This window comes from Oncorhynchus gorbuscha, linkage group LG02, assembly GCF_021184085.1.
Source record: "Oncorhynchus gorbuscha isolate QuinsamMale2020 ecotype Even-year linkage group LG02, OgorEven_v1.0, whole genome shotgun sequence".
Classification (NCBI taxonomy): Eukaryota; Metazoa; Chordata; class Actinopteri; order Salmoniformes; family Salmonidae; genus Oncorhynchus; species Oncorhynchus gorbuscha.
Window position 1 is genome coordinate 89057005 of NC_060174.1, and position 10445 is coordinate 89067449.

The 10445-nt window shown below is 47.4% G+C and overlaps 1 pseudogene; it reads left to right on the forward strand.

Annotated features, from left to right (window-relative positions):
* Window positions 1-267: 267 nt before the first annotated feature.
* Window positions 268-10445, forward strand: LOC123990787 (annotated as a pseudogene).

Genomic DNA, 10445 nt, shown 5'->3' on the forward strand with positions numbered 1-10445 from the left:
ATCTTCAACTACCAACTTACCATCCTGAGACAAGGCCGAGTATAGCCCACAAAGATCTCCGCCACGGCACAACCCAAGGGGGGGGGGGGGGGCGCCAACCCAGACAGGAAGATCACATCAGTGACTCAACCCACTCAGCGACTCACCCCTCCTAGGGACGGTATGAAAGAGCCCTAGTAAGCCAGTGACTCAGTTCAAGGCCAGGGTCAGTCTTTATTTATTGCAACAATGAAACACAATAATTCATTTTATTCTAAATCAATTTATATGGATGTGGACAAACGCAGAAGGTTGTATTTTCAACCAAACCATATATGCATATTTGCAGGTGATATAACTATATTAACTCCTATGACAATGTATTGAATGTAACTTCTGTACTCAGGTCTGAATTTGGGAGCAGAGATATGTCTCCGTCAGAGAAGCAAACCTTGACTATCTACGACCTGAACAACAAGTTCATCGCCTACAGCACTTCCTTTGACGACATCATCGAAGTTTTGGCCGAGTATGGGGCTCCTTCTACATCCTGACTCGGGACAGAAAGATGTTTGTGCTGCAGGAGAAAGACTCTCAGACCAAGCTAGAGGTGAGGCCAAAGTGCACTGACTGACGTCATGCCTTCTTTTCGCCTCAAACGTATTATGTTAAACTCTGTATCGGATTGAACTGGAAACTGGAGGGCAACAGGTTTTAGATCCCAGGTATCGTTTACTGCCGTTGTGCCATTGAGTAAGGCACTTAACTCTTCAATCTGTCTTTAGATGCTATTCAAGAAGAATCTGTTTGTGATGGCCATAAACTTAGCTAAGAGTCAGCACTTAGACACGGACGGGCTGTGTGAGATCTTCATGTAGTACGGTGACCACCTCTACATGAAGGGGGACCTTGATGGTGCCATCCAACAGTGCATCCGGTAATGCTCACCCAGGGGTCGATGTATCTAACTTCAACTTCATAATATATAGTTAATAATGATAAATAACATTTATATGCAGGATTTAAGTCGCTTCAAGCTCATGTCATAGATGCTGATATAGTTCATATTAAACATGGGATTTTACAGAAAAGTAATCACATAGATTTGGGATTGTATAGCATCAATAAGGAAATGTATATTGTACATAAACACAGCAAAAAAGAAACTGTCTTTCAAAGATAATTACTAAAAATTCAAATAATTTCATCTTCATTGTAAAGGGTTTAAACACCGTGTGTGAAGGTTTACTTTCCGGGCTTTCAGATAATCATGGTCCAGACTAAAGTCTGGGATTAGTTGAGTAGTTGAAGCAGGTGTGTTAGGGATGGCTTGGAACAAAAGCATACACACCCAGTTGCTTTTAAGGACTAGAATCATTACCCATAGAAGGATTTTGGGTTAGAAACTGATGATAGTAATAATAATATATGCCATGTACGACATTATGCCTGTATGGTCTCCCAGCGCACGGACATAATTTAATTTCCCCTTAGACCCCTTCAAAGCAGCGAGAGTGAGGTCCAGTTCGACGTAGAAATTGCCATCAAGGTGCTGCGCCAGGCAGGTTTCCATGGCAAGACCCTGATCCACCACGCTGCACCTCAAGGGCCTGTGTACCGACTACAGCTGGGACACCACGGACAGAGACAGCCTGGACAGAGGCTCGGTGGCAGCCAACAACCGATTAGCCGGTTAGCCGTTAGCTGTTAACAGCTACATCCCCCGGCAGCCGATTAGTCTAGCAGCATTAGCACTTTGGATTTGAGATCCTTTCCCTAATTAAAATGGCTTTACCAATTTAGTCTAAGACAAGTAATACAGCTTATATTGATAAGGATGGTACTATTTATAATGTTAATTACCTTTATTTAACCAGGCAAGTCAGTTAAGAACAAATTCTTATTTTCAATGACAGCCTAGGAACAGTGGGTTAACCACCTGTTCAGGGGCAGAACAACAGATTTTGTCAGCTCGGGGATTTGAACTTGCAACCTTCCAGTTACTAGTTCAACGCTCTAACCACTAGGCTACCCTGCCATTCTATCAAGTTATGGTAAAATGCATATTTCATGGTAATAGTAATAACACTACTCATTGTAGTGGTCAGAACCAGGTGATACCAGGATGCAGGATGGGACATAAACCTAACAACTTAAATGATTAATTTCTCTGAACAGGGGAAATATACCATCACCAAATTCACTGAGAATACATTACAGAGGATGAAGACACAATACTCCGAGCAGCAGCTCTATACTGCTTGTCTGACACAAAGAACTGATATTGTATACTCGTTGCTGGTGTGGGGGGGGTCCGTGGGTGGCTTATGACAATTTATTTAGATTCCTTACTCATTGTTAGGAAAAAGTTTGGTCCAAATCAAATGTTAGATACTATATTTATTGAATATGATATGAACCACACGCATTTCGTTACACTCGCAATAACATCTGCTAACCATGTGTATGTGACCAATAACATTGGATTTGAATCCTTTAAATTAAAATGGCCAATTTGGGTGCAATCAATTAGCTGAATTCTTTTGATCTAATTATATTTCAACAAAATAATGTTGCAGAAATGCTAATCTGATCAATTTCTAACTACAGAAATGATTTCAAAACAATCTGAGATGGTGGGTGTCATGGCTTGCTGAAATTACATGGAACTTGTACCTTTATCTCCCAGGCCAATTCAGAGGAGTTCATCCCTGTGTTTGCTAATAACCCGCAGGAGCTAAGGGCCTTCCTGGAGCACATCATCAAGGTGGAGCCCTTCTTCTCTCAGGGGGTGTACGACATGCTGCTAGTACTACGGCTGCAGGACTGGGCACATGAACAAGACCCTGAGGTGATGGAAACACACACACACGTGTACTGTAAACCGCCATGTGTTCACGCAAACAACCTAAACTTGTATAGATATACAAATGTGCAAAATGTTACAAATGAAATATTAGATGATGTATCTGCAGCCTAAATGACTTTGAATTAAGATTTCAGGATAAACACATTTCCTCAACTTGTAGTGTCACCAGTTCATGTTAAACTATTTATGTGTTTTGTCTTGAGTATCAAACGTTTTATTTTTGTCCGGTCTGTCTGACTGTCTTTCTATTTTCGCTGGCAGAGGAAGAAGGTCCTGCAGGGGGCAGCACTGTCCTTGCTGAGGAGCGACAACACCGTATTTGACAAGGCCCTCGTCCTGTGCCAGATGCACAACTTCAAAGAAGGGGTCCTGTACCTCTATGAGAAGGGCAAGCTGTGAGTCTTCCTGTCTCTAAACCTTTGCAGTCAGAAACACTTCAAATTCCAATATTTCTGCTTCTCTCTGAAGTGTGCATGCGTTGACTCCACCTCGTGGATTTAAAACCATGGAATTGGTGTAGCCGGATTGTCTACCATTTAACACCCAGATCCAATGCTTTAAAATCTGTGATGGAGAGTGAACAAGTGCAGACTATGGGGACTTCATTGGTATGTACTGATATAATTATCAATGATGTCATTTGAATGATGTTATTGTCATGCAGGTGAAAGAGGACCCAAACGCGACTTAACAGAAACAGAGTTTATTAAAGTCCAAAACGGAATAACAGAAATCCTCTAGACTTGTAGAGGGGAAACAACTGGAGAAGCGGCCACAGACTGCAGGTCGCTTCGGGTAGGCGCAGGCCGTAGTCGACTGAGACACCTGCTCACACGCAGCATCTGATGAAGGCACAAAACACGACAGGACAGGGTGATACACAATCACGGCAAAAACACGACAGGACAGGGCGAAACGCAATCACAGCATGGTGAATACAATACAAGGAACCGACGGGACAGGAACGGATCACAAAGGAATAAATAGGGAATCTAATCAGGGAAAGGATCGGGAACAGGTGTGGGAAGACTAAATGATGATTAGGGGAATAGGAACAGCTGGGAGCAGGAACGGAACGACAGAGAGAAGAGAGAGCGAGAGAGTGAGAGAGGGAGGGGAGAGAGAGGGATAGAAGGAGGGAAAGAACCAAACAAGACCAGCAGAGGGAAACGAATAGCATGGGGAGCACAGGGACAAGACATGACAATAAATGACAAACATGACAGTACCCCCCACTCACCGAGCGCCTCCTGGCGCACTCGAGGAGGAATCCTGGCGGCAACGGAGGAAATCATCGATGAGCGAACGGTCCAGCACGCCCCGAGACGGAACCCAACTCCTCTCCTCAGGACCGTAACCCTCCCAATCCACTAGGTATTGGTGACCCCGTCCCGAGAACGCATGTCCATAATCTTATGTACCTTGTAAATAGGTGCGCTCTCGACAAGGACGGGAGGGGGAGGGAAGACGAACGGGGTGCGAAGAAAAGGCTTAACACAGGAGACATGGAAGACAGGATGGACGCGACGAAGGTGTCGCGGAAGAAGCAGTCGCACAGCGACAGGATTGACGACCTGGGAGACACGGAACGGACCAATGAACCGCGGAGTCAACTTACGAGAAGCTGTCGTAAGAGGAAGGTTGCGAGTGGAAAGCCACACTCTCTGGCCGCAACAATACCTTGGACTCTTAATCCTGCGTTTATTGGCGGCTCTCACCGTCTGTGCCCTGTAACGGCAAAGTGCAGACCTCACCCTCCTCCAGGTGCGCTCACAACGTTGGACAAACGCTTGAGCGGAGGGAACGCTGGACTCGGCAAGCTGGGATGAGAACAGAGGAGGCTGGTAACCCAGACTACTCTGAAACGGAGATAACCCGGTAGCAGACGAAGGAAGCGAATTGTGAGCGTATTCTGCCCAGGGGAGCTGTTCTGCCCAAGACGCAGGGTTTCTGAAAGAAAGGCTGCGTAGTATGCGACCAATCGTCTGATTGGCCCTCTCTGCTTGACCGTTAGACTGGGGATGAAACCCGGAAGAGAGACTGACGGACGCACCAATCAAACGACAGAACTCCCTCCAAAACTGTGACGTGAATTGCGGACCTCTGTCTGAAACGGCGTCTAACGGGAGGCCATGAATTCTGAATACATTCTCAATAATGATTTGTGCCGTCTCCTTAGCGGAAGGAAGTTTAGCGAGGGGAATGAAATGTGCCGCCTTAGAGAACCTATCGACAACCGTCAGAATCACAGTCTTCCCCGCAGACAAAGGCAGACCGGTAATGAAGTCTAAGGCAATGTGAGACCATGGTCGAGAAGGAATGGGGAGCGGTCTGAGACGACCGGCAGGAGGAGAGTTACCCGACTTAGTCTGCGCGCAGTCCGAACAAGCAGCCACGAAACGGCGCGTGTCACGCTCCTGAGTCGGCCACCAAAAGCGCTGGCGAATAGACGCAAGAGTGCCTCGAACACCGGGATGACCAGCTAACTTGGCAGAGTGAGCCCACTGAAGAACAGCCAGACGAGTGGAAACAGGAACGAAAAGGAGGTTACTAGGACAAGCGCGCGGCGACGCAGTGTGCGTGAGTGCTTGCTTAACCTGTCTTTCAATTCCCCAGACTGTTAACCCGACAACACGCCCATAAGGAAGAATCCCCTCGGGATCAGTAGAAGCCACAGAAGAACTAAACAGACGGGATAAGGCATCAGGCTTGGTGTTCTTGCTACCCGGACGGTAAGAAATCACAAACTCGAAACGAGCGAAAAACAACGCCCAACGAGCTTGACGGGCATTAAGTCGTTTGGCAGAACGGATGTACTCAAGGTTCTTATGGTCTGTCCAAACGACAAAAGGAACGGTCGCCCCTCCAACCACTGTCGCCATTCGCCTAGGGCTAAGCGGATGGCGAGCAGTTCACGGTTACCCACATCATAGTTGCGCTCAGATGGCGACAGGCGATGAGAAAAATAAGCGCAAGGATGAACCTTATCGTCAGACTGGAAGCGCTGGGATAGGATGGCTCCCACGCCTACCTCTGAAGCGTCAACCTCGACAATGAATTGTCTAGTGACGTCAGGAGTAACGAGGATAGGAGCGGACGTAAAACGTTCTTTTAGAAGATCAAAAGCTCCCTGGGCGGAACCGGACCACTTAAAACACGTCTTGACAGAAGTAAGAGCTGTGAGAGGGGCAGCAACTTGACCGAAATTACGAATGAAACGCCGATAGAAATTAGCGAAACCTAAAAAGCGCTGCAACTCGACACGTGACCTTGGAACGGGCCAATCACTGACAGCTTGGACCTTAGCGGAATCCATCTGAATGCCTTCAGCGGAAATAACGGAACCGAGAAAAGTAACGGAGGAGACATGAAAAGAGCACTTCTCAGCCTTTACGTAGAGACAATTCTCTAAAAGGCGCTGTAGAACACGTCGAACGTGCTGAACATGAATCTCGAGTGACGGAGAAAAAATCAGGATATCGTCAAGATAGACAAACACAAAAATGTTCAGCATGTCTCTCAGAACATCATTAACTAATGCCTGAAAAACAGCTGGCGCATTGGCGAGACCGAACGGCAGAACCCGGTACTCAAAATGCCCTAACGGAGTGTTAAACGCCGTTTTCCACTCGTCCCCCTCTCTGATGCGCACGAGATGGTAAGCGTTACGAAGGTCCAACTTAGTAAAGCACCTGGCTCCCTGCAGAATCTCGAAGGCTGATGACATAAGGGGAAGCGGATAACGATTCTTAACCGTTATGTCATTCAGCCCTCGATAATCCACGCAGGGGCGCAGAGTACCGTCCTTCTTTTTAACAAAAAGAACCCCGCCCCGGCCGGAGAAGAAGAAGGCACTATGGTACCGGCGTCAAGAGACACAGACAAATAATCCTCGAGAGCCTTACGTTCGGGAGCCGACAGAGAGTATAGTCTACCTCGAGGAGGAGTGGTCCCCGGAAGGAGATCAATACTACAATCATACGACCGGTGAGGAGGAAGGGAGTTGGCTCGGGACCGACTGAAGACCGTGCGCAGATCATGATATTCCTCCGGCACTCCTGTCAAATCGCCAGGTTCCTCCTGAGAAGTAGGGACAGAAGAAATGGGAGGGATGGCAGACATTAAACACTTCACATGACAAGAAACGTTCCAGGATAGGATAGAATTACTAGACCAATTAATAGAAGGATTATGACATACAAGCCAGGGATGACCCAAAACAACAGGTGTAAACGGTGAACGGAAAATCAAAAAAGAAATAGTCTCACTGTGGTTACCAGATACTGTGAGAGTTAAAGGTAGTGTCTCAAATTTGATACTGGGAAGATGACTACCATCTAAGGCAAACATGGGCGTAGGCCTGTCTAACGGTCTGAAAGGAATGTTATGTTTCCGAGCCCATGCTTCGTCCATGAAACAACCCTCAGCCCCAGAGTCAATCAAAGCACTGCATGTAGCACCCGAACCGGTCCAGCGTAGATGGACCGACATAGTAGTACAAGATCTAGATGAAGGGACCTGAGTAGTAGCGCTCACCAGTAGCCCTCCGCTTACTGATGGGCTCTGGCCTCTTACTGGACATGAATTAACAAAATGTCCAGCAACTCCGCAATAGAGGCACAGGCGGTTGGTGATCCTCCGTTCCCTCTCCTTATTCGAGATGCGAATCCCTCCCAGCTGCATGGGCTCAGTCTCAAAGCCAGAGGAGGGAGATGGTTGCGATGCGGAGCAGGGAAACACCGTTGATGCGAGCTCTCCTCCACGAGCCCGGTGACGAAGATCTACCCGTCGTTCTATGCGGATGGCGAGAGCAATCAAAGAGTCCACATCTGAAGGAACCTCCCGGGAGAGAATCTCATCCTTAACCACTGCGTGGAGTCCCTCCAGAAAACGAGCGAGCAGCGCCGGCTCGTTCCACTCACTAGAGGCAGCAAGAGTGCGAAACTCAATGGAATAATCCGTTATGGACCGTTCACCTTGGCATAAGGAAGCCAGGGCCCTAGAAGCCTCCCCACCAAAAACTGAACGGTCAAAAACCCGAATCATCTCCTCTTTAAAGTTCTGGAATTTGTTAGAGCAATCAGCCCTTGCCTCCCAGATAGCTGTGCCCCATTCTCGAGCCCGGCCAGTAAGGAGTGAAATGACGTAAGCAACCCGAGCTCTCTCTCTAGAGTATGTGTGGGGTTGGAGAGAGAACACAATCTCACACTGCGTGAGAAAGGAGCGGCACTCAGTGGGCTGCCCGGAGTAGCAAGGTGGGTTATTAACCCTAGGTTCTGGAGGCTCGGCAGGCCAGGGAGTAACAGGTGGCACGAGACGTAGACTCTGGAACTGTCCAGAGAGGTCGGAAACCTGAGCGGCCAGGTTCTCCACGGCATGGCGAGCAGCAGACAATTCCTGCTCGTGTCTGCCGAGCATGGCTCCTTGGATCTCGACGGCAGTGTAACGAGCGTCTGAAGTCGCTGGGTCCATTCCTTGGTCGGTTCCTTCTGTCATGCAGGTGAAAGAGGACCCAAACGCGACTTAACAGAAACAGAGTTTATTAAAGTCCAAAACGGAATAACAGAAATCCTCTAGACTTGTAGAGGGGAAACAACTGGAGAAGCGGCCACAGACTGCAGGTCGCTTCGGGTAGGCGCAGGCCGTAGTCGACTGAGACACCTGCTCACACGCAGCATCTGATGAAGGCACAAAACACGACAGGACAGGGTGATACACAATCACGGCAAAAACACGACAGGACAGGGCGAAACGCAATCACAGCATGGTGAATACAATACAAGGAACCGACGGGACAGGAACGGATCACAAAGGAATAAATAGGGAATCTAATCAGGGGAAAGGATCGGGAACAGGTGTGGGAAGACTAAATGATGATTAGGGGAATAGGAACAGCTGGGAGCAGGAACGGAACGACAGAGAGAAGAGAGAGCGAGAGAGTGAGAGAGGGAGGGGGAGAGAGAGGGATAGAAGGAGGGAAAGAACCAAACAAGACCAGCAGAGGGAAACGAATAGCATGGGGAGCACAGGGACAAGACATGACAATAAATGACAAACATGACAGTTATTCTCTCTCTACGTACCAGCAGATCATGCACTACCACATGCAGAATGAGGAGTACGGCAAAGTGTTGGAGGCCTGCTCCCAGCGCTACGTGACCAGGAAGTGTGCCTGTGGGAGCAGGCGCTGGGCTACTTTGCCCGCAAAGAGGAGAACTGCAAGGCCTACATCAGCCAAGTCGTGCAGCACATCGACCAGAACAATCTGATGCCTCCCTTATTGGGTAAGCTGGTGGCCATTTTTCTCAGTTTTTTCTCCTTCTCTGTAGATGAAGACTCTGGGGCTTTCTGAAGGGACTTCCCCTAGTAGTCACTGTCTGAATTCTTTCAGACCTCACCAACTTAAAATAAACTCAAGTGTTCTTTGCAGTTTTCTGCCTCCACTTCCTTCCTGTTATTGAATGTCTCACTAGCTAGAGTTTTTCTGTTCTGTTACCCTCAAATCAATATATGAAAAACAAGTGCAGATTTATTTCTGTCATATGCGTACATTCATGATAAACGTGCCAGTTGCTCTGTTAAGTAATCTATAGGGCTTTATAAGTTAATAGGAAAAGTAATCGAAGCATTATAACAGAGTTTGAGAATTTTATTGGGCACTGTTGCTAAGTTTTGTGTGTATGTATGTGCTTGTGTGCTTGTCTATGCGCGTGTTGGTCCACAGTGGTGCAGATGCTGGCACACAACTCCACAGCCGCTGTCCTCATCAACAAGCTGCAGAGGGAGACACAGCAGATCGAGGATGACTAGCGCAAAATCCGCCAGTACCGTGAGGAGACGGCCCACCTCCGCACTGAGATCCAGGAACTCAGAAGCAGGTGAGGGAGAGGAAAATCATAGTCAAAGTCCAGTCCAAAAACAAACCCTATCCCCTAGAGCTGGGTCATGTTCACATCCATCCAGTTCTTTGACATCTATGTGGAGTGAAGGCTAAGGGCAGTTTTAGTCCTCCGCACTAAGATACACAAGTACATTCTAAATTTGTTTGATGGCTGAACTTCGAAGGAAATTTAACTACATTCTGAATGTGTTTTTAGTACTGTATTTTTAATGCTACAATGCATTCATTGAAACTATACTGATTTCAAAGTATTTTTTTGTTTCTCTCACCACCTCTTTTCTCACAAGGGCAAAGATTTTCCAGAAGACCAAATGCAGCATGTGTAACAGCCCCCTCGAGCTGCCCTCTCTTCACTTCCTGTGCAGTCATTCTTTCAGTCATTCTTTCCACCACTGCTTTGAAAGCTATGCAGAGAGCGAGGTAGAGTGTTCCACTTGCATACAGGAAAACCGCAAGGTCATGGAAATGCTGCATGCCCAGGACCAGAAGCGAGACCTACACGACCACTTCACCAGACAGGTGGAACACACACACATTTAATTACTTAAATGTTTAACTATTTAAATCACCAATAAAATTTACATTAAAAAATGATCCAAACATTTCAAAGGTCTCTGTATGCAGGGCACACAAGGGTACAGAAAGCACCTCCTTCTCCAAACAGCTAGGCTGTCCACGACAGCTGAAACAGTACAG